The sequence below is a fragment of the Bombus vancouverensis genome, unplaced genomic scaffold (assembly GCF_051014615.1).
Source record: "Bombus vancouverensis nearcticus unplaced genomic scaffold, iyBomVanc1_principal scaffold0038, whole genome shotgun sequence".
NCBI lineage: Eukaryota > Metazoa > Arthropoda > Insecta > Hymenoptera > Apidae > Bombus > Bombus vancouverensis.
Genome location: NW_027468929.1, coordinates 152,433 through 177,895, shown reverse-complemented (window position 1 = coordinate 177,895; position 25,463 = coordinate 152,433). Strand labels below are relative to the sequence as shown.

The 25,463-nt window shown below is 42.4% G+C and overlaps 1 long non-coding RNA gene and 1 pseudogene across 1 annotated transcript; one reads left to right on the top strand and one right to left on the bottom strand.

Annotated features, from left to right (window-relative positions):
* Positions 1-16,947: 16,947 nt before the first annotated feature.
* LOC117164048 (uncharacterized) lies at positions 16,948-19,403 on the bottom strand. Its single transcript, XR_004465559.2, has 3 exons — positions 19,278-19,403; positions 18,219-18,304; positions 16,948-17,749 (listed from the first exon to the last, which is right to left on the bottom strand). It is a non-coding gene; the product is annotated as an uncharacterized LOC117164048 (long non-coding RNA).
* On the top strand, positions 19,304-19,422 carry LOC143304526 (5S ribosomal RNA; annotated as a pseudogene).
* The last annotated feature ends 6,041 nt before the right edge of the window (positions 19,423-25,463 follow it).

The window sequence follows — 25,463 nt, the reverse complement described above, 5'->3', positions numbered from 1 at the left end:
GCTCCTATCTTGATGCCCGCTTTATCGCACACCGAGGCAATGTGCTTGCCAAATTTCCTATTCGTGTCAATCATGACGCGAATTTAATCACCTGTGTAATCGCGTCCACTGTACTCCTTCTTCTCCTGAACCCATATTGTCCCCTATGAAATGAGTCCACCCCCATACATCGTTCGATAATCAACTTGAGACATTTCTCCCACACTTTCCTCAAGGCCGGAAGTACGCTTATTGGGCGGTATGCATTAGGGAGCTTAGGGTCCCTACCCGGTTTACTGGGCAATATTACTCTCGCTGTTTTACAGCATCCCGGGATCCTACCAGAGTCCGTAATACTGTTAATCACCTTAGTGATAAGCTCTGTTCGGTTGTTTACTAGCAGCTTAACAATATCACCTGGGACCCCATCTATTCCCACCGCCTTCTTTCCATTTATTCTATCAATGATTTCCTTAACATCTTCGTCCTCAAGCTGCTTCATGTTATAGGTGATATCCTCCCTGTCATGCTCTTCGACCTCCCTTAGCTCCGATCTGCGTCCAATGATGAACAAGCCTTTTAAAATTTCTTTCACCTTGTTAAGAGGCATGTCATTTGGAAGCCCTTTCTTGCCACATCTGTTCATAATCGTGCGATACGGCTTTCCCCACGGGTCCCTTTCCAGTATCTCACAGAATCCGGCCCAGGCTCTCTTTTTACTCCCAGCTATTTTTTTCTTCAGCTGTCTTCTTAGCCCCTTATAGTTACTAATAAGGGCTTTGATCCCACTGTCCTCCTTCCTCCTTGCTCTAGTTATTTTCCTCAATGCTTTGTGATCCCGAGTTCTCAGTTCTGCGATTGTCTCATTCCATCAGTGATTGCTGTACTTCTTGTTTGTCGTACAGCTCACCTTCTTCAGTATCTTGTCACAAGTTTCCACCATACATTTCTGCAGCAGTTAAGCCTTGTCCGCGTCGTCCGTCGTATTAAAATTCTGTACGTTAGCGATCTCGTCAAATTTAGCTAAAAATATGTCGGGTGCAAGACCCTTCGTCACATATTTAAAAAATTTAGTTCGATCACTTACGGTCCTCGTTTTAAACGTATGAGATATGTATAGGTGATCCAATGCTGTGAAAGCATTTAAAACCTTGTTCCTTACGTGGAGGTCGTTAATCATGTTTGTTGCACTGATTATGTCAGGGCAACTCGTCCTTCCATTCCTATAAAACGTGCATTTATCGTCCAGCATTATAGGGAACACGCCATAACCGCACAGGGTTCCATCAAAATTCTTCCTCGCTTGTCCGTGGTTTGTCCTCCCCAGCACATGGACTTAGCGTTGAAGTCGCCAGCCACAATCACTTTCTTGTTTCTGCTTACACCTTTCCTTATCTCCGATGCAAGCTTGTTTATGTACGTCATGTATTCCTCAATCTTGATATTGGGGGAGCAATAACCGAGGATATCACCTACACCAATACCCACTAGCCCGTCCTTCCTGTAGAAAAGCGTTTCATTCGGTGCTCGTTTTTTTGCGTGACCCAAATCGACGCAGCACCCTTAGTATCGTTATACCAGTAAGGTAGCTGCCTGTACGGTTCGGATATTACCACATCCGGTCTGGCCTCGATCGCGTTCTGGCACATTAGATCCTGCGCCATCCTACATCTGTTTAGGTTAATCTGGAGGATTTTCATCTCCTCCCTTGTCTTCCCTGTCGTAACATTCTCCTGTAACCGGGGCACGTCAGGGACCCCGTCACATGGTCAAACCTAACACCCGTCTCCTTGCTACATATCGCGCAGCACGGTAAATTTGGGCACGCTGCTATCGTGTGGGAAGGGACCCCTTCCTCCGCACTTTCTACAGACCTCCCTTCCGGGGCTCACAGCCTTACACTTGTTTGCAGTATACCCGAACATGTGACATCTATAGCACTTTGTCACAATGGGCAACACCCTGACTGTGGCTATTGTTAGGCCCGTCCTAATCTTAATATTGTCGCCGCCTTTATCGATTTACGCTTTTGGCAGAACAACGATCGCTGATTGCGTGCTCCACGGCGCCCTTCTCATCGCCATAACTTCCAGTTCCCCGATATCTATGATTTTAAGCTCTTTCTACAAGGATTCCACGAGCTCCTCCTTACTCACCAGCGGATCCACTTCCTTTATCTCCACCGACACCTTGTCTTGTAAGGGCGTCGCTCGCACCTTATTGCCAATAATCTCATTTATCATATTGGTAGCGACTTTCACCTCGCAGTCCGCCCTCATTTGTATAAGGATGTCCCCCGCTCTTGTTTTACGAATGCCCGAGCTTTCCTTAAGGACATCCATAAGCTCTTTATATGTTTGAAGCCAATCCTTACCCTCTCCTACTTTGATAAGGATGGCCTCGGGCCTTCTACGGGCTCTCAGCATCTTCGGCCCTCGGTTCTCGGTAGACGTCAGCGGCGGTGGTCCGCGGTCCTCTTTGTCATTTCTTCCCTTTTCCTGTATCTTACGTTTCTCCCTCCTGCTCCTTTGGACCATCCACTCGTCCCCGGATTCGCAGGATTCAACATATCTGGTGTCCATAGCACCCCTCCTCTTTGAATCGCATACCTCTGCATAAGAGGTATCGCCTCTTCATATTCTCTTGTTATACTCCTTGTCTTTGATTTCCAGCGGAGAGACCGTCTTCCTTTTGTTTCTGGATTCTGAGGACAACCCTCTTCTGCTGTCCCCGTTTCCCCTTCCTATCTCCTCCAACAGAGGAGAGGTTTGTGTGAATACCCCTACTTCCTCAGGTCTCTCCACTCTTCCCCTACCTCTCCTTCCTTTCTTGTGTACCGTCGTCATAAGCTTGCCCCATACTTCATCCGTCTTGCTATTAGCCGCGGAAGCAAGCTCATGAATTTTCGGATCCTTCTTGGAGATGAGGTGTAGTCTTCTTACCGCCTTTTTCAGATCCTCGTAGGCTCCCTTCATGAGCTCTACCATCTCCTCGATCTCGACAGGCTTGACCATCACGCACTCCTCCACCTTTTGTTCCGGGGTTTTCTCGACCCTCCTTGCAACTTTCGACACCGATTTCATTTGCGTCTCTCTCAGCCTTTTCAATTTTCCTGTGATCGACGTGGCGCTACAGCTGCTTTCCGCCCCTTCGGAGACGCTACCCTCGTTGCTGTTTCACTCGTTGCTTTCGCGGCGATACTGGACCACGTTACCATAGAGGTGCTTTTCTCACCTTTAACTCCTCTCATTACGGGAACCAGGAAACTACCTCTTCCTGTTGCAATCACCGTCACTCTCGGTAGCGCCCTACCGCTACTTATACTCTGGATGCCCAGGTCCTTCTTTTCCATTCCTTCGCTGAAGTCGTCTCTAGGAGTTTTGTGTTCTTCTTGGGTGATCGAGAACTTCCTTTACTCCCTCCACTCATCTTCGCGCCGCCATTCGCGACTTCACCGTCGCCCTCCTTGCAGCTATTATGGTCCCCGGTCGTATTTACCGAACGAGAGGAGGCCCTGGAACCGACCTTCCTCTCGTCGTTCGCCCAGTCGTATGATGACCGTCGAGTCGAGCCTGGCACTCTACTCGAATCACCGACGGGGTCTGGAGGTTCCGAAATCTGGAGGCGCCGTAATTGTTTTCTCTTTATTCAACTTATCCATATTGTTAACTTGTGTTCAAGTCCGTGGAAATAGCCATAGTCGTCAACAACCTTGCTCAAAACCGTCCAAATATATCCACTCGTAGACCAAAAAGTCGCCAAATCGTCAACCAAGCCTCCCATAATCGTACTAATAATAATCACTAATCAATAAAATAATCAGTTACGTGAACGACTAATAATTAAATAATAACCAGTAATGCCTAAGGAATACTAAAAATCATATCACTAAGTAGTTAATAACTAATAATAAATAACCAATAACGGTTTATAAACAAATAAATAAATAATTAAATAAATGCACCTCCAGTTGCGTTCTCCTATTAGTCGTCACACAACTCCATTATATCTCCACGCCACGCAGCTAACCATCATTCATTTGCTTCTTATTTACAAAAAGAATCCCGGCTCGAGCAGCATAATTCGATAAAACAATGAAAAGATATCTAAATAGAACTCTCGTCGACCCGACTTTATTTCTTCCTAATAGGGGCTTACGCCGAGCCGACCATATGTTCTCTACACCCGCCTGTGAGGTGGCGACGCCACATGGCGACGCAGCGAACCACATCTCATGCGCGTCACGCACGCTAGCGCGTGCTTCCTAGCGTTTCAACGGGCAAGATGGCATTAAATGCCTCCCACGTGCATGTCTCAATTAAATATTACGCATCGCGCGACCGTAAAGTGTCGCGGCCCTACGAGTACAAACATCTAACAAACAAATGTACCTCATCGTGTGTGATCATATACTGCGTCAATTACCAATTACCAATTGATAATTTCCCGATTACCAATTGATAATTGTTGACAACTTTTACTAACTTGCATCGGCATCGAGGCGTAACAGTGCGTCTATTCTCATGCCATTTTAATCCTCCTTCGTTCATTGTATCCAATGAAGAAACATACGAAAAGGTACTTACGCGATCCGCCTAACCACTCGCAACTCGGCCGCGCGTGGCATGTCCCTCTCCTCCGTCATTGTCTACAAACGGCGCACCATCTCACATCCCCCGGTATCTCATCTCTAATTACCGGTATTATGACCCCACACGTTAACTCCTAATAATTTCTTACAAGTTCTTATGAGCAGTAGGCAGTAAGTACCCGGCTTCCTCGCCAACTGATATACCCACTAGATTCATTCTCATTTTATTATCATAGGTATCAATCCTGCAACGCAAAGTCTATGCAAGTGTCAACCTTATTTTCTACTTCGCAGAAGCAGGTATGTCCCCCTCATTTGCTTATATTAAGAAAAAGTAAAAAGTAAAAAGTAAAAAGCAAAATGTAAATAGTAAAAAAAACAAAAAGGAAAAAGCACTTAAAATGAATCGACATAAGTAATGCAAGCACTAAACAAGAACTGAACAATAAACAAGCACTAAACAAGGAAAATTGCCTAATATATATATATATATATATATATATATATATATATATATATATATATATATATATAAAATAAAGTAAAGTAAAGTAAAATAAAATAAAATAAAATATCTCCCCCCCCCCGGGTTTAAAGAAAAACACCATCTCACTTCAATTTAATATATGCCGTATGAAACCATCTGTCCCAATACTCTTTATTCTGTATTTATTTACAGGTATCGCACCTCCTTCGCAGTAATCACTACTTCATACAACAGGTACATCCCTCTCACTGGCTTATAATAAATAAGAATACAAAGCACTTAAACTATCTCATTCGCTTATAGTAAATAAGAATACAAAACACTTAGCACTAGTCAATCGTTGTAAAAAACCCATCACATATTAAATAGCTACCAGCTAACCTTATAAGGCACCATTTCATATTAACTTAATAAAAGTAAGGTAGCAACCTATCCCCATAATCCTCGTTTTTACCTATTTTAGGTATCGCCACCTCCTTCGCAGTATACACACTGCTTCACAGAAACAGTTGAGTTCCACTCAATTACTTATAATATAAAATACAAACCACTTAACGTAGCCATCTTTATAAGTACAAGTCACTTAATCTAGAGAAGTAACTTGCTATAAATATACATAGCTACACAGTCTAGGCTAGAGGAATCCATCTCAATGTCAATTTAATATAATTATTGTAATAATTATTGTAAACCCCCTGTCGTATTAATCATATTCCATCCTTGTTGACAGGTCTCGAAACCTCCTTCGCTACACTACATCCTCATCGGTTGGCATTATCTACCTCTTAAGGGATAGTACAATCATTCTTATGCTTACACTGAAAATTTAAGATAACAAAACGCATATAGGCACATGTACTACCTAAATAAATAACACTACCCATCTGATTCTTATTTGTAGGTAATCACCCGTCAACGCTCGTGCTCCAAGCACGTACCGATATTGGATTTCCTCCACTAGAACCTTCGAGCTCAGCCATAATAAACAACTACATCCTTAACACGGCAACTATTTATCATTATATCATAATATTACTTAATTTTACACACGCTACGAGGAACATAACCTATCCCGTGTCTGCCTTCCTATTCCAACTAATTCTGAAATCCCAACTTTTCGCACATCTTATCCTTAAACTGGATTGCTTATCGAATAAATAATCCTTCCACCTGCACATTTATATGATAAAATATCTTTATTATCTATGCATCGTAGCCACAGAAAAACTTCTCAATCGCTTCATATTTATCATAACATACCCCGCTTGTACCGCCAATATAACCGCTATAACCTCAACTTAACCATTACGTTTCCTTTAACAATACTAGTAATTATATACGGTTAAAATGCCCCATTTAATTACTATAATACAACTGTGGCGAATCGGTATCAATTGGACGCAGACAGGTCGAGGCATCAACACGGCGCAACACCTCCCGGGCGATCCGCTGGTACCAACCGCCAACACTAGAGGGCTACGACGACGACGAGTCTGTCTAACTCGCTAGCGGTCGAATATACGAGCGATTGATACAAATACCGCACCTAGCGAGACTCCTTCTACGTCTAAGGCAGGGACTACCGGGCATAGCCTTACTGACGAGTCCACCGGAGTCCCGGGACGAAACGCACGACTCCCTTTTCATCCGCCACACAACTATAATGCAACTACGACTCCTTATTGTCCACTAATAGTCCACTGCTTCGTTTTCAGTATTTGATAGTATGTTATTGTCTTTTTTGTCGTAACGTGTTATCTGTTATTTATTATACTTATATCAAATATGTAGAACATCCCCCACAATAACACTATTAGGAGCTCTCGATACACTTTATCTTATTATTATTATACGATCACACACGACTCATTATGCACTAAAAATATACGAAAATATATGCCGTTGGCGGCAACGATCCAAAACACGTCCGTCCACCTCCACGTCTCGAGCCGACTTTAGACCAATAGAGATACCTTTTTTTTGTGAGGAGGGGAAAATGCTGTTACGCATACCCAGGGACCCGCGTCACTGAGTTATGTGGGTCTCGGCAGATGACGTCGCCATACCCACTAAAAACTCCTCCTCCTATTCACTGCATTGAGGTACTCGAGGTACCAACCCGGTACAATCATTCGACATTACTTCGGGTTGGCCTCTACTTACGCGTAGCCATCTTCATCGGCAATCTTCTACGCTATACTTTTCTCCTCCTGCTTTCTCTTCTCCGCAGAGCCTCCACCTCCCTCTCCTTGTTAAGCCGGTTTGTCATGACCTTAGTACACATATTGCTAAATTTCAGCCATAGCCGCTCCTCGGCAGCCAGCTTCTCCACGATCCGGTTCTTTATCCTACATTCTTCTCCTATCTCGGCCTCCAACTCCGCGCGCTCCCCAGTCCATCTAGAGCACCAGAACAGCACATGTTCGGCATCGTCCACGGTGGCTCCGCAATCCCGTGTGCGTCTCTTTCCCAATCCTGTGACGGTACCAATTGAAGATACCGTGTCCAGTGAGAATCTGCATGACGTGGTAATTGACGCCCCTCTTCGTTCTGTAGAAGATCAACGGATCCTCTATCAATCTCTTAGTCCAGCTGTAGGGATTGTGGAACGTCCATTCCACCCTCCATCTGTCCTCTTCTTCGGTCTTCAGCCTCTCCATCTCCTCGTACTATGCCAGCTCCGTTCCCTCTGCATTCCCGACGATCCTCCTCTTCACGCCATGCTGCTTCCACCGCAACCACGCCTTGATGTGTGTGGACATGTTACCCGTCACCACGCACAAGGCTCCATGCGACACTGTACGGTAGGCGGTAGACGTACGGATCATCGCCGCCCTCTGTGCCCTCTTGATGATATTCCTGTTCTTCACCTTGTCCAGGGATGAGGCCCATATAGGTGCACCATACAGGACCACCGACTCCCATACCCCATAATAGAGCCTTCGGACCGCGTCCCTAGGCCCATTCACGTTGGGGAGCAGGCCTCGTATGGCACCCAAGAACCGTTCCGCCTTGTCACAGGCCGATTCGAGGTGGGGGGAGAACCCCCTAGCAATATCCAACCAAACTCCCAAGTACTTCACTGTCTTGCTAGTGGAGATCTCCCCCCCCCGTCCCCCATGTCGTAGTTAAAACTCGTCGGTACCCTCTTCCTGGTTAGGAGGATAACCTCCGTCTTCTCTCTTGCCAGATGAAGTCCCACGTCGCTGCACCAACTAGTGGCCGTACTGATGACCGCCCTTATCCTGTCCTGGATGCCAAGGAACTTCCTGGCCTTAAGGAGTACCGCCAGGTCGTCGGCAAACGCCACGGCTTCGATGTCCTTCTCCTGGTCCAGCGTCTCCAAAGTTCCGTCGTACACCCCCGCACCGACATTCCTCCTTACGATGCCGCCCCGGCAGTGCGCTATGATCCTCCTATCGGCCAGGTAATCTCCGATCAACCCCTGAAGTCGTCCTGGCAACCGCCTCCTTCGCGCTTCCTCCAGAATATTCTGCAGCCTCAGCGTATTGAACGCGTTCTTCACGTCAAGGACGACCAGAACGCATACCAGGCCCTTTCTTCTGCAGTCCTCTGCAACCGCGACCGCCCTGTTCAGGGCTTCGAGGGTTCCCCTCCTCCTCCTGAAGCCAATCTGGTGCTTGTGGAAGGGATCTCGCCCGATGCTCCTCTCGATGAGTATCTTCAGTGTGTGCTCCCAGACCTTGCTCAATGCCGGCAGTATACTGATCGACCTGTAAGCTGACGACAGTGTCGGGTCTCTGTTGGGCTTGGGTATCAGCACCACCCTAGCCACCTTCCATACTGCCGGTATGCTACTGCAGTTGTTAACTCCATTGAGCACAGCTAGGAACACCCTCGGTCTTCGTTCCGCCAACAGTCTGACTAAAGTACCGGGGATCCCATCCACCCCTGCAGCCTTCCTAGGATCGCATTTCCCGTCAGCCATATTTAAACCTTCCTCGTCTATCCGCAGATCATCGGCTCCGTCGAGTACCGCAGGTGGGGCCAGTCCGATTTCTTGCCTACCCGGTCGCGGTTGCTGCCCGGTAACGAAGAGGTTGTCCAGGATACTCGCCACCTTGTCACCTCCTAGGGGCTCGGATGGTGCCGACCGCACCGATCTGCTCCTCGCCACTCGATACGGCCTGCCCCACGGATCCTGGACTAAAGTGGCACAGAACCCCTGCGAGCCGCCACCGCTCGTTGTGCTCTTCTCCTGCTCCTGCACATTGCGCTCCTTAACGTGGCTGGCTCGCTGTTCCACCAGTAATTGGCTCGTCTTTTCGCCCGCGACGGGAACTTCTTCCTCAATGTCTCGGCACACTTACGCTCCAAGGTATTCTGTAGCCTTTCGCCGCATGCCGACTCGTCGCTTTTTAAAACGTGCTCCGCGTAGACAGCGTCGAATTTGCTCACAAAGCTATCCGCATCGATCTGCTTCGTCGAGTACACGAACGCCCCGCCAACCGCCCTCCTAACGCTGCTCGTAAATACGTGTAGTATATAAAAATGGTCAGAGGCTGAGTACCAATCCAAGACGGCACTCCTCCTCCAACTCAGCCTCATACGTCGATCGATACACAACACATCCGGGAAGCTAGTCCTTCCATTCCTCAGGAAGGAATAGTTCCCCGTCGTCCTAATCGGTACCAACCCGCGCTTCGTGATCACGTTCAACAGGCATGCCCCCTCCGTTCGGTCCTAATGCCACCCTACACTCTAGACTTGGCATTAAAGTCGCCGGCAACCATTAGCGCCGGTGCGCTTCTCCTCCCCTCCTTCAGAACCCCGTCTAGTTCCCCCCAAGAAAGCATCGAAAATGCACCTAGTCATATTCGAGGAACAGTACCCACTGACACAAAACGCGTCGCCGACCCTGATTCCTACGATCCCAGCCTTTTGGACCAGTGTCTCGCTCATCGCGTATCTACCGTTAAACAGGGTGACCCATGCGGATGCATCCCCGCCCTCGTCGTTAAACCAATAAGGCAATTGCCTGTAGGGCTTAGAGATGACTACGATGTCCATCCTGCTTTCACACGCGTACTGCATCATCAGGTCCTGCGCCAGTCTGCACCTATTTAAGTTAATCTGTAGGACTCTAATTGAGTCCCCGTCTAAACTTCCTAACTCCTAGGCGCACCATCGGGCACGCCAGCGAACCGGTGATGTGTTTCGCACGGATCACCTCCTGCCCCGAACACATCGCGCATCTAGGTTCCCTATCGCAGTCCTTCATGGCGTGTTCGGTACTCCCACACCTCCTACAAAGTTCCCTATCCGGGCACACCACGGTACATTTCGCTGCCACGTGCCCCAGCATGTGGCTCTTGTAGCAGCGCCGTGCGCCGGTTAGCAACCTAACTGAGGCTATGGTTAGCCCCTCAACCTCCTATCCCTATCTTCGCTCGGCACCCCGTTAGCAGGGAGGACCACCACCGCGACCTGCGTGCCCCATGGTGCCATCTTCAGGGATTTCACCTCCCCGCTCACACTGTCCTTGATCCCCCATAGCGCTCTTATCTCTTCCACCAGCTCCTCTTTGCTGGTGAGGGGGTCAACGTTTCTGATCTGCAACGTCGCCCTATTAACGAGCGCGGCCACCTCCGTGCTGTCGCTTAACGCGGCTCTCAGTCTCATCGCCGCCTCGTGCACCGATACCGTCCTGTCGAACTCTATCAGGGTGTGCCCTGCCCTCGTTCTTCGGACACCCGTGGCTCCCTTCAGGGTGCTCCTAGCAGCCAGTATCTTCTTATACGCCTGGAGCCACTCCGAACCTTCCTCCACCTTTACCAGGAGCGCCTCCGTCCTTCTTCCATCCCTCGGTTCAGCCCTATCCTCCGGGGCCACCTCTCGACTATTCGTCGGGCGCGCTTTCGGAGCCTCTTTTATAAGGGAGCTCTCCTCTCCCTTTTCCTCCTTTCGAAATTCGTCTACACCTCGGAGTCGTCACTATACTCCTCCTCCATCCTGGCCTTACTGAACGTACTCCCCCAGGCTTCCGCATAAGAGACGTCGCCTTTTCGAGGCCACTTACGCTCCTCTGTCCTCGCCACCTCGGCCAACGATATCCCTTCCCTCTTGGGATATCCGCCCTCGCTGGCCGCCGTCACCCTACTGACCGCTCCATCGACAGGATCCCTCCTCCTCTTCCTCCTCCTATCCTTGTGCTCTCCGCACTGCTCCAGGGACGATAGAATACCTTTCATCATATTCCCTACCTCCCTGATATCCTCGCCTTTGTCCTTGTCTACCTTGAACTTTTTCACAAGGACGCCCAGCATCTGGACAACGCCAGTGAGGGCTTGAGTGAGCCCGTTAAGCTCCGGCCTTGATATCACGACGTCTATATGACGGCGTCGCTCGTCATCGTGTCATCCCTGACACTGTCCTCCGCTTCGCCAGGCATGGTCGCACTCGCCTTTTTCACTCCAGAGTTTTTATCCACCATCCTTCTCGCCAGCAGCTTGGCGTAGGCCAGTGCTCTCGTCGTCACTGGCGTACCGAGGTCGCCGTCCCTCATCCCAGCGGAACCCTCCGAATCTTCGACTACTCCTATCTCGGGCCTAGCACCGCTCGGGGGGCTCCTCAGGGCCTTCCTACTGGGCCTCAAGGGGTCGTTCTCCTCATCCCCCCTACTCCTTGGTACCACCGAAATGGTGATGTTCTCCCCTATCCTTACATCGGACACCACCCTCGGCTTTTCTATACTACCCGCCAACCTCCTACCATAGATTAATAGAGACACCTAGCGCACCTTTAAACACATATTCCACACCTGAAATACAACCATTACGAGAATTATCTCAAGACACCGATTCAATCATCTTCGAAGCAAGGCATGTAAGATTCCAAAAGGGCATACAAAAGGGAATACTACGCCGAAAATAAGAGTCTGGAGGACCAGCCTAACTCTAACACCGGGGGAATGTAACGTCAACAAATATCGCCAATACCGACTCAGCTCGGGGCCGCCCTGCGTCCTTTCGATCGCCACTAGATCTCCCGTCCTTGACCCCCACCACCGCGAGCTGTCTCTCAAATAGAGAGAACCAAAATACGATCTTCTGCTGCTTCAGCGGTGGCACGCGGATGGTTTGCAAAATCGTAACCGTAGTCGTATTGTTTCGACATCCTTAACGCGCTCAGACTCACAATATTAATTTCGCTATCTCAAGATCACGTGGAAGTCACCAATGTGGAGGATTAATCTTTATTTGGTTGAGCGAAATAACGAAAGCGAAATATTGCTGTCGCAATCCGTCAAATATATCTCCAAATAAATAAATAAATTACAGACGAATTGTGAGTGGCTGGTACAAAAATATATTACGAAATGAATACCCGATAAATACTCGGAGAAACTTTGTAGATCACTTCGATAATTGTTTACACGAATAATGCTCTTCGACTCTGTTCGATGAACTTCTTCGCTCGTGATTGCGTCCGTTTATTTATACTGGTCGGGGGAGAACCAGAAAATTCGAATTCGTCTACGTTTGACGGTTGTATGTAGCGGCGACATTGTTTTGTCCGGAGTTTATTTGTTCTTACATTACTTGAAACCTAACGGTCTTGATACTCCGAGGCAAAACAACAACATGAGTCACCCTCGATTCGAATCTTTCTGTAACTCATGTGCCGCTACAGATATATTTTTTTTATTTATTTATTTAACTTGTACCTTACAATATGTCCATTCGGCAAATCTTTCTAATTTTATTGCTAATTAATATGGTCCATGCAGTACTTAAGCCATGTATTTAAGTTTTTAAGTCTTCATTTTGCCTTTTACTTTTATTTACAATATTTTGTGAGTAAACAATTAGAAATATTTTTTTCATCACACAGGACGATTTTAGATGCGGGTCTCTGCATAAATCATTCTGTATGGTTATGTAATTATTTCATTCTAACGGGTTGCAATTAATCGTAACTGATTCTCATATGTAAAAGCACGATCATTGAAACAGCAGATTACGTATAGAGGTTGTGTTGTATTTACAAGAAATATCTTACCTTCTTCCATTGTTCATTTACATTTCCCAGTCTTTTTTTTCGACACACTTTTCTTGGTTATGTTTTAAACTGGCAATACAATTACAGGACATGCTTAATATTTATATAAGTTTTACAAGTATATATTCTATAAGTTATGTGTGTTGCGCAAAACATGGAAAATCGCTGTAATTAATTATGAAAATTACTGAAGAAAATCTAAAGTCATAAAAGGAATCCTATTACATTTTTTGTTAATTACTGTTGAGGTATTTTGAAAGCAAACTAATAGAGTACAAGTCTACACAAAATTTCATTCTTTCACTAAATTTTGCAAGTAAGTAAGTGTCCCTTCAAGGAAAAATTTTTAAATAATAATGAAATTGACAGAATTCTGCTATTACAGTAAACAATTACACCGTCATAGAAGTTACAAAATTTGTTAGTAGAAATGGAAAGATAGCAACGTAATTGCTTAGAAGTGCTACAAAATATAAAACAAGAAAGAGCAGAGAGCAGTCTCATTGGTAAAAAAGGATTCGCTAAAATAGTAGGTCTTGCGATAAACCGTACAATGTATTTTGCAGCGATATAAGCATTTGCAACATGCAACGCTACGACCTTAAATATCATTCACATCTCAACATAAAGAAAAACGTATAGAGTTCATAAAGATATTTGTACAGTATACAATGTAGAAAACAGTAAAGAAATGCAATCCGTCTAGTTGAACGGAGTTGTAGAATATTCAGGAAGTTCCTAGCCAACAATATATTATCTTCTATATTGTAATTTATCGTATATCGACATATGTTGGAGATATCTATAAGAAATCAAAAGATATAGATATTGGTCATCATATCGTCGAAAACTCCATGCAGATTGGACAATGACACAGCAACGGTTTGAACTTGTGATATATATTTATGTGGCGGGGAATTTGAATAATTTGGCAGACTCGTAAATAATTATTAGTAAAAAATAAAAGAAAAAATTTGCGGTTTGAAGTTTGACACAGTAACGGGAAGAAGATGAACAACGTGATTCGCTTAAAACGAGCAGCATTATATACAGATACATATATAAAAAGAAGAAAACTATAACGATTCCAATCTTTCGTTTGTGCACTCAAATCACATAATCGCGTGAATAGCACACAGTTTTGTAACAACTTTACTTAAGGAAATGGACCGAATTATTTTTGTCAGATATGCGATGCAGTACATCAATTTTCTAATCACGAAGACGAGATCCTCCTTATTTCACAAACGAATATATTTGTATACTTCGAATGTAGAATCATGCTTTATCTGTAAGGAAACTATATCCAGAATTTTAACTTGTTTCTCTTAATACAAGGATTGTGCAATGTAATATAGCAACAATAATATAACATAATATCAAGTTTCAATTTAGATAAACGAACAAATGAAACATTTGCTTATGTAATACAAACAAACCTATACGCAGTGAGGTCGCAATCGATGGAAAAGGTTGTAAGATGCAAAAACTTCTTGAAGAGAACTAATGAACACCTCAAAAATATTTGAAAATTGAAAATCTTATGAACAACCTACTTTTCGATAAATATGCGGCATTTACTACAGACGTATTTGCATTTTCTTGTACAGAAAAATGCAATTTGCGTAACTTGACCTCCAGTTGCTAAACAGGAGCACAAGGTTTCACTGCTTTGACTGCAGAAAACGCACTCCGTCATTTCCTCTTTTATGTCGTTGCAGTCATCCTTGTACGAGTTACAATACTCCTCGTACCATTGAAAACTGGCTATAGTCACGGTATAGGTGACAATACAATTAATACAATGTATCAGTGCGGTAGTACTGTTAAATAGATGATACATTTACACTGTACATGAGAATGTGTGTGTAAGCGTCAGAGGACGCCCAGGTCTTAGTTGAGACAAAAGACTATTGGTAGCTGTTAGAAGCATCTAGAATAGTCTGTTTGACAACAAGCGTGCGTGTTACAAGGTTATCGAGGTCTTCAGAGTATAATATATATGTATCGATGTTGACTGCAAATAAAGCAATTAATTTATTATATCTTAACAAGTACATTCCAACCGAACAGATGTATTGTCAACAATTACGTTTCTCATCCACCCAAAATTTTCAAACCAACGTTACTGCACTCAAGACTGTCTATAGATAATATGCAAAGAAAAACCTGAGAACACCTGAAGTCAAAAATGTTTCAAGCGAAAACATATTTAGTGCTTGCACAGGAGACTAAAATCAATCATCACTGTATGAAAATTGCAACCGCTTATGAATGCATTTTCGACTTGGATTTGAAAGTCCTGTAAAATGTTCTTATTGGCATTTGAATCTATTGGGACAACCATCTCATATGAACTGCCTTAAAATGTATGGAGTTTAGTGTTTTGAATAACCTATTCCTGAAATGGGACTCCTGCCAAATTTTTAACTCAGGTCGTTTTGTGAAATTACTTGATCATATGTCGCACTGGAACACTATAGTAAATTTGGATATCAAAAATTTGATCTATATGAACATCTGCTGAACTCGATGTATCTTTTTATTACCATCATATGATATTGCTCCATATCATGAAATATATACATGCCGTAATAGGAATACTATCATCAAATCTCTTCAAATGAGGGAGTGGCAAATGACGATGCGTATTGACAAGATTGCTCGATGAAGATCAATTACGTACTGTGTCCGCGGATTCCAAAAAATGAGTCCCTAAGTAGATGGAAAAAGGAGAGGAAACAGATAGATCACAAAGAGCTACTTATTGTAAGGGAAGAAATCTAAAACTCCAAATAAAGAACAAAAAGGACCAAGCTGCTTATGACGCTATCGTTCCTGGTCTTCCGTGTTCGGTCTCAATTACTCTTGCAGTATATTGTAGCAGGTTGTGTAGTATATTTGAGCATATTGTATTATATTTTGATGCGTACTATCTCTTCGATCACTTGTTTTCACCATTAAGACAAAAGAATAAAATGCTGATTGAAGATGCTTATTGTGACCTCAACTTAAGAAAGGAAATACTTCTTTTGATGTATATTCGAAACTGGAACATGTATCAACCTCGATGATGATCTTCATTGTTAGATTGAACTTTAGGTTTAAAAATTTGTATTTCAAAATGTGGTAGGAAGAGGATAAAACAAATTGTTAGTAATACTGAAAATTACATTTATTTTTACTGAAATCACTGAAATTAATACTAAGATCAGTGAAATTATTATTTTTCTAAAAATATTCAAGCCTTGAACTTTTTTTTCGTGGGGAGATCCTCATGGACACTGTCGGGGTAGTGTCGGACTTACCGACTAAAACCCCACGATAGTGTCACACAGTATAGAAAGCACGATATAAAAACCCCTCAAAATAAGCGCTCGAATCAATCTGTTAAAATATTTTGACGCAGTCTCTTGTAATACTTTGAATCATTCTGTAACATTTTGTACCGTTACTCTGTTAGATCTGCATAATAAACTCTCTTATCATATATAAAGGTAAATTTCTTCACCTTGGCCTACTTGACGCTTAATAAAGGTGCACCGGGACCTCTTTCGAAATTCAAGCCTTGAACTGCTCCGAATATTCATCGGATCTGAGTATTGGATACAGAAAATATCTGGGTAAATTTAGTCAAAAAATGTTTTCGCAGAAGGGAGTCAGTTTCAAACAGTAAGTTAACTTGAGAGAATTAAATTACAAAGTTCTGGCAGAATAACATAATTTTGCATAAAAATAATAAAAAAATGAATACGTCGAAACATTTTACAAAAAAGCAAAGCACGAAGTGTTATAAAAAGTGAACGAAAAGTGAAGTGAAGTGAGTTTATTCGTTTTACAACATATTTTATATAACATGCTCTATCAGTTTGTTACCTCAAATTTGCCTTTTATTTAAATTTTCTTACATAATTTTCATAATATATTCATAAAGTAATATTGAATATATAGTACAATTCTATAGACCTACTACGAGAAACAGATCTTAAAAACAGCAACACTAGTAAAGTAGAAGCGTTCTTCAAGCCTAAATCCAAATATGATACAGTGCTGAAAAAGTAGGATTACTATATCATAACAAGCAAAATGTATCTTCATAATCTATGTGCTACTAGCGATTTTCCACATGTTCAACGACATATGCAGTACAGAGGACGTATAAATGTGTTTCTTTATTTTTGTTGAGTCACAAATCAGAATATTGAGTATGTTATTTTCCCGCGGATTGTAAAATCATAAATTGTTAAAGTGTCACGGCTCATTTTATTATCGTAACATCTGTTCAAAATTTGTCAATGCGACCTGGAGATTACGGTAGTGAATATGCAACAATCGAATGCCCCAGCGAGAAGGGCTCGGTCATTATATTTATTCTTATCGTGAGTTCGATAACAAAATATCGAGTTTAACAGTCGTATACAGAGCTCGATCATTCTGGATTATAGCCTCTACGTCTACGATTCCTTTTTGCTTTTGGCATTTCATCTACATTGTAATAACAGTTTTGACAAATGATACGGTCGAAGATATTTTAATAAGCGTGTTGGAGTAATTGGTAACAGTAAGTGAGTAATTATCCATACACCTCCGGGTGATAGGCTGGAAGTTCTCCATCCCAAGGACCGTAGAGTTCCTCTCCTTGTTCTTGTTCATAAAAAACGATGCCCGTACTGTATATAATAGGAAAAGTTTTCATTATTAACGTGTTGCTTTTGTTTGTTGTGTTTGGTCCGCCTGTTTGAATGCTCGTCACTATCTATTGCGAGCGCGTTAATTTTAATTTATTTATATGTATTGACCATGGCATTCCTTTTACTTCGATTTCAATATTATGGTACTTGAAAATATTGGGAACTTTATGAGGTTCTGTATATCCGTTTGAGATTTCCCTCTACTAAGTTCTTTCATTAAATGTAACAAATCTACCATTTTGAAATTTTGTTTATTGATCCGTCTGTTGTAATATTCCTTAGATTTTATTTTCGATTTTATCAGTGAGGTGGTAGGACGTGTACGGTGCCAAAGAAATACTCCGCGGATTGATTTAACAATGAGTTTATTAATTATACGTGGAAGACCTGATAGTTTTACCAGCACGCGTTACCTGGGCCGTACTGGTATTGTTCTTCGCATACTCACCGTTTACTCGACTTCACTGATCAGTTGTATCTCTCTGCGTCTCTCTAGCCTTTCCTCGTTGCCATTCATATAGGATACCGAGGTGCCTGAAACAGAATGTTTTCTTCTGGGGTAGGGAATCAGTTTCCTTTATCGAAAGCACTTGCGCTTTATTGTAAATCATAGGGTCTATTCTTTGACGACGTCCTGACCTCGGACGTCACATTTCACAGGCCAGCACGTGCGCTTGAGCCCTGGAACTTTCTTTATGGCCATGAACCGCTACAGTAGGAATTTTAAGGGAGCACTTGGTCAATAGATCCTGTATGGTCAGGACATATTTGTTTCCTTTTTGTGTTCTCGATGATGTAACCTAGACGTCCAGTAATAATTTTCTTCCCTTTGTCATCTTTCAATATCCCCGCTACGCACGTGTTCGTAACCGTCTGCTATTTTGGTTATATACGCCTTCTTCCGATTATTTTACGGAAGGACCAAAGGGATATCGGTGGGCCATTAGGCCTATTGAAGTTTCCCGACACTTTCGGCCCGTCGGCACCTACGCTTTATCGCGACACTGTATGTGTTTCGTCGGCCTTTCGTAAACAGTGTTCCGGCGATGCTATAATATGTATCAAAGAAACCGTTGGAGAGAGAATTGTTCTTTGCGCTACAGATCTTCGAAAAAGCGTACATCGAAAAAGCGTAATCTCATACATTTTTATTATAAATTAAAAATTTCTCGTCTCGTAACTTGATAGATTGATCGTGGGAAAATTAACGGATCGACTCAAAATGTGTGTTACTTATCACGTAGTCTCGATATTCTACGACAATTAATGGACGAATGTAACATTTAAACACAATAACGATTTCGTCAAATTCCATCGGCATCAGTTCTACCCCATCAACACCTTTGGTAGCCGAAGTTATGCACAAGTAACTAACTAAACACCACCCTTAAACAACCAAAATCAAAACAACAACAATAACGACGCTGCAGTCAACAAAAATATGTGAGCAAAATGCAGTACTCAGACAACAAACACAACAAATTACAGTCATGCTACAACTACTTACAAACATGTTAAGTAAAAAATAGAAATGCCAACGCCCTGGCCGCGCTGAGTGCACTCGTTCCCGTCAGATCACGAAAGTTAAGTAGCGCCGGACACGGAGAGTACTTGGATGGGTGATCGCCTGGGAACTCCGTGTGGCGTTGGCGAAGCGCGCTAGGCCCGCCGCGCCCCTCGGTGAGGTTCAGGCTTCAAGATCATGTCTTTGTCCAACGATTCTAATTTAGTCGACATTATTTCTTAGGTATAAATTTTATCGACAAGCGTGACAACTTTAGTCCTCTGTGGAGCGTATCGAACCGTTTAAACCAACTTTAATCCTCCGTGAAGCGGATCCCACCGCTGCCACCAAAAATTTAATCTGTTACGTATTTGTTTGTTTAAATCGATCAAATTCTAAATTTAAATTTTACTGAAATTTTTTTTTTGTTTGAGTTTGAATTTAATCGGAAGAGAAATATTGAAATGATATTATTGTGTATGAAATATTGATTTAGATTTCTGATTAATACGTTAGTTGCTGCCACCAGAAATAGTCTAAGGACTATTTCAGAAATTTTCTTTTTATTGTTAAATTTTTTTTTTGCGTTTAATGGGTAGCGTTAACTGGCGTTTAATACAACTGGCAAACGAATTCCACTTTTCGGCTAACCTGCTATGTGCAGGGATACTGGCACGGGAGAGGATTAAAGCTGGGTACAATAAATATTTGTCCTCGTTGAACGGATTTTTATTTGAATGTAGAATTGCTTAGGTTATTATATATATATTTTATTAGCTGGATATATATATTTTAGCGTTGCTGGATTGGATAGGAATGTGAGATCTTTCGTTGTTTTATATAAATTTATTTTTAGGTTTGACTTCTTCTTCTCCTTTAATTTCGCTGTAGTGGTTCGTCGTTAGAACCGAGGCTCAATTCATTTGCTACGATGGATTCTATTGCCACGATTTTCTCGCCTTTTGAATTTAATAATCGAAGATGATTCTAACGATCCTCTCTGTGCGGGACTTGTGTAAAGTTTAAGCAATGATTCTTTCTTCAAAACCGTTCACGGAAATAAAACGAGATCGATGATAGGAAGTTCTAATTCGATTCTCGAGGGAAACGAAATTATCAGAGAAGGAATTTTCAAAATTAATTTTCTTACCTTGAGGAAACAGTGCTGTCGGGTGCCATTACTTCGCCTGCTCCGGTGATCGGTGTTTTTACTTCTGGGTTTATTACTTGAACTCGAATATAGTTAATTTCCAGTTTTTACTTTATTTATTTTATCTAGATACCCGCCTTACAATTTACTAATCTGATTAATACAGTAAATGCTATAAGAAATTTCTGAACGAACGTAATAAAAAGCACGATGGTAATGAGTACAAAGAATAATCGTAATAAGAATGATCACAAAGACTAATGCGCAAAGTATAATGAGCGTAATACGAATGATCCGTAATAACAATGAACACAAAATATAATAATGAGCACAATATGGCACGTAAATTATAATGAGCTCTGCTCTATGTTGCTACGCTTATTTATAATGCCATCCCCCACGGGGTGGTGGTCCACTGGGGGTACGCTTCCGTGGGAATCGGGATGTTGCAGTTTGGATTTCTTGAAATCGTACGTGAGAGAATGCGAGTTCCATACTTCGACTTAGTTCCTATCAGTCCTGTGCTTCTGCTGAGCTAGCGTCTAGGAGGCTTGAAGCATTCCATGCTGATCTAGTCTTTTCCGCGAGAAACTTCTATGTTTTGTACCGTGGAAATTACCCGTGTCTCTTCGGCGCGTGCAAGGGCTGGCGGCTGCAGCATCATTATCATCTCGATGTTTGCTCGGGCAACACGCGCAATTCCGCTGCTCTCCCACAACAAGGACCTCCTTCTTCGAGTTATTTTTCGTAAGTTTGGATATTCGCATATTATGGTTGTTTTTGCGATTTTAATGTTTTTTCCTTTTTTGTTGTTTCCCTAGGCTTCGGTGATCGGCGTTCGGACAATGTTTGCGGAGGCATTTCCATCAGAGGTTCCTTATTATTATTATTTTTTTTCTTTTAAATGTCTTTTGTTTTTATGTATGATATATATATATATATATTTATATATTTTTTAAATGTGATATCTATTTTATGTTTGTTAAATATATGTCGGAGATGAAAGGAAAGCCGAAGCCTTTCCTTGGAAATTTTGGGAACATCCTCTAGTACCTTAGCCTAGATTTTATTATAGTTGTATTCCGAGAAATGTGGTTGTGGCGGCATGCGGCCTCGTGAGCGGGCCTAGCCACGTGTGATGTTGCCTCGGAGGTGCCGATGCAATGGGACATACATTGTATTAGTAATCAAAACTCCAGGCAGAAACTGCCTAGCAACGGCGTTTGGAACTTTCTCGATGCTTCCAACGAGTGTGCCTAGCAACGGCGTTTGGAACCTTCTCGATGCTTCCAAGCGGGTATAGAAAACAAAATGCAATCGTACAGGGAGAAAAATCTCCACGAGGCTGGCATTCTTGCGATTGCCTTGGAGAGTGATACATCGAGCATTTTCGACGATCGCATTTGCGTCTAAGTTAGTTTCGCTTAGTAAGGAGTTATCCCGGTGACCGTGGATTCGTTTGAACTCAAACATTGCTAATAGTATTATTTAATTTAATTATTCGTAGATCGTATTATTCATTAGGCTTAGTGTTTGTTAGACTTATTATTAGTTGCACTTATTATTTGTTAAGCTTAGTGATAGACCTGTATATACGTGTAAATAAAATCTCGGCTTTGTGAAACGATGGCTAGTCCACATGAAGAGTCGTCGCGCGCCCAAAATTCGAATCGTGATCCGACATATATGTATATTTAATTTTATATTTCCCCCCTTTTCTTAAATTAATTATATATATATATATATATTCATTTGTATTTGACAGTGTAGTTGCTCATAGAATCTATTAAAGAAAAATGTTAACAATGTGTTTTCATGATTTGTTTCTCGCGCCTGTTTTCCATTAATCCCTAAGATTCCTGTAGCCATAACGCGTGTTACTGTTCCGATGCGCACGTGTAAATCTAACATGGCTGCTCATAAATATCATTAGTAAAGTTATAGTGGCGGGTCTTTAGTTTTGTTTGATATCGAAGTAATTTTCCGTCTGTCGCACGTTTTTCCTTATTCTACCGCAATTAGAACATTTATTTATTAATATTGCTTTAAAGTGACAAAAGTATTGTTCGTGTGAATATACATATATATATGTCGGAGAGGCAGTGGGGATAGGGTTGTCGGTGTTTGAGGAGTCTTCATTGAAGGTAGCCATTGTTGCGGTGTAGCGAAGATACGATTTATTGACACAGGTATGAATAACACAGGTTTGACAATCTATCACGGCGGTGAGACGTCCGCGACACTAGTGACAGTGATCTCCGGTTCAATAACGAATCCGCGGCCAACGGGATGACAGATGGGCGTTCTCGCTGAATCTAAGTCTGACTCGTAAAAATAATTGCTGAGCGTAAAGACGTTACTCTTTAGTCGAAGGGAGCGCGTCAAAGAATGCCCGTCCCGTCCCGATGATGCCACAGAGGAAAACTATAATGGGGTGTGTCTAAGGACACGAGATCATCGGATTCGTCGAGGAAAGCCTTCGTTTAGGAAGTAAGGGAAATTGACGTTGCTGCTAACTGGTCAATCTCCATATCGGTGGTTAGAAAAAGATGCTAGCCGCCCTCGAGGGAAAGTTGCTAGTGGGAGACGCCGCTCGTTGAAAAATATGTCTCCCCTATCTTCCCGTAGTTGGGACAAAGACTGTTTGTCTGTTTGAAGGACTTTAGTTAACTAAACCTTAAGATTTATAACGGGCCCTCGGGCTAGCCGAACATGTACTGCGGAGACGCATCGACATCTGGCAATCATCTTACTCGAAGAATAGGGTCTGCGTGTGGCGAGCCACGGGACAGAAACCGTTGGAATGTTTACTGTCGCGTGTCGCCACGAATATTTCTTTTAAGGAGAGCTATAGAATTACTCCATACCTTTGTTAGGCAAAGCGTTCATCCCTTGACCGCGGCTACGTTGGGCGACAGACTGTCGCCTCGAGCCAAAGCTCACCGTCACTAATCTCGAACAATTACAAGCGGATTGAATAACTACAATAGTTTAGTTACAGTTATAGTAGACTTTAGATTGCAATGTTGCGGGGCTATCCGAAGGTTCCGGTGTCCTTTCATCTCCGACATATATATATATATTTATGTTGTGTGTCATATTAATATGACTAATGTTTTTTAATTCTTCGATAGCGTTATTTATTGTTTTGAGTAGTTTATTTTATAGTGTGTTCGATAGTGTAAAACATACACACATACACATATATATAAATATGTATTCATATGCATATTTCTTCTGGCAGTGTAGTATTCATACGAAATGAAATGTTAATTATTTATTTTATATTAACTTCATTTAATAAGATAGAACACGCACACGCACACGTATATATGTATATACTTCTGGCAATGTGATTTTCATTTAGATTCTTTAGAGATGTAATGTTGTGTATTTGAGGTTATGTGTCAATTATTTGATTTCATATATACATATATATCTTGTATTGTGACAACATAGTATTGAAGGTTTTGTTTCTAGATTATTGTGTGTTTAATGTGTGTTTACATATTTGTGTTTGATGATAGAATTTCTGTACGCAATTCCTCAAGTCGTTGCGGTGTTAATTATTTTCAGCGTTTGGCCTATCGACAGGTTGTCGCTTAGTCCCAAGTGTTGCGTTGTGTGTTCTATTTCTTTTGTAGATTATTATTAGTGGTTTAGTTTAGAATATGGATTATTTATATATTTATATATAGACATGCATGTTTCGTAATTGTTAGGGAAGTGATACATTTACACTGTACATGAGAGTGTGTGTGTAAGGGTTAGAGGGCGTCAAGGTCTTAGTGGAGACAAAAGACTGTTGCCAGATGTTAGAAGAATCTAGGGTAGTCGGTTGGCGACCAGCGTGCGTGCAAGACGTTCTTCAGAGAGTAATATAGATGTATAACTGTTGTGTGGGAAATATAGTCAATAATTTGTATTCCCAAATCCTCGAATTTCCTTAACCTGGTAGCAGAGCGTGGTTACTAGCTTTACAAGATATTTAGTGCGTGGTTACGATCTTGCGAGTGAGTTTTCAGTAATGAAAAAAAAACTTTCAGAGGAAAAAATATACTTCGAGCACGTAGGAACGCTTGAGTAAGAAAAGAAAAAAAAAGAAGAATCAATTAAAATGGAGAGATCGGAAATCATGATACCTATATTCGATGGTGAGGATTATGGAATGTGGAAGCAAAGAATCACGATGTTTCTCAAATATAAGGAATGCGAGGTTGTTACAACTAGAATGAAGAACGAAAGAGACGATGAAGACTGGGACAAAAAGGATTTGAAGGCGATTAATATAATTTATAGTGCAATATCGAACAGACAATTGGAGTATGTTAGGGAAGGAAAAACGGCGTATGATATAATAAAAAGGTTCGATGAAATGTACTTGAAAGAGTCGACGGCACTGCAGATCGTATGCAGAAGGAGATTGGAAAACATAAGACTGGAGAACTACAGTGATTCAGCATCATTCTTTAACGACTTTGAAAAATTAATCAATGAATTAAAAAGTGCGGGCGCACAAGTAAGTGAGAGGGAAAAGCTGAATTACATGCTGAATACGTTACCCGAAGAATACAGCTACATAGCGGACATAATAGACGCATTGAAAGAAGAGGATCAAACGGTAGCGTATGTAAAAAATAAAATAGAGATAGCAGAGAAGAAAAATAAATCCAATCGAGGAGAAAGGCAAACCAACGCCTTTTCTGCAAAAAAGGAAGGATGCTTCAGATGTGGAAGATTAGGACACTTTGCGAGAGAGTGTCAAAATGGCGTCCAAGCGGGAAGCAGTAACGGCTATTGGCATGGGCCAACACGTGGTCGAAACAGAGGAAGAGGGAACAAAGGCAATACGAGCAGAGGACGTGGAAACTTTCATCGTCAATCAGCAACCGGCACGGGCGAGCATGGAAACTCAAGAGCAGGCATATGGACAGCAACGGCGCACGCAGCAAACAGCACTGAGACGAATGAAATAAGTAAGAACGAAATAGTGTGGCTATTAGGTAGCGGTTGTACCGATCACATAATTAATAATATAA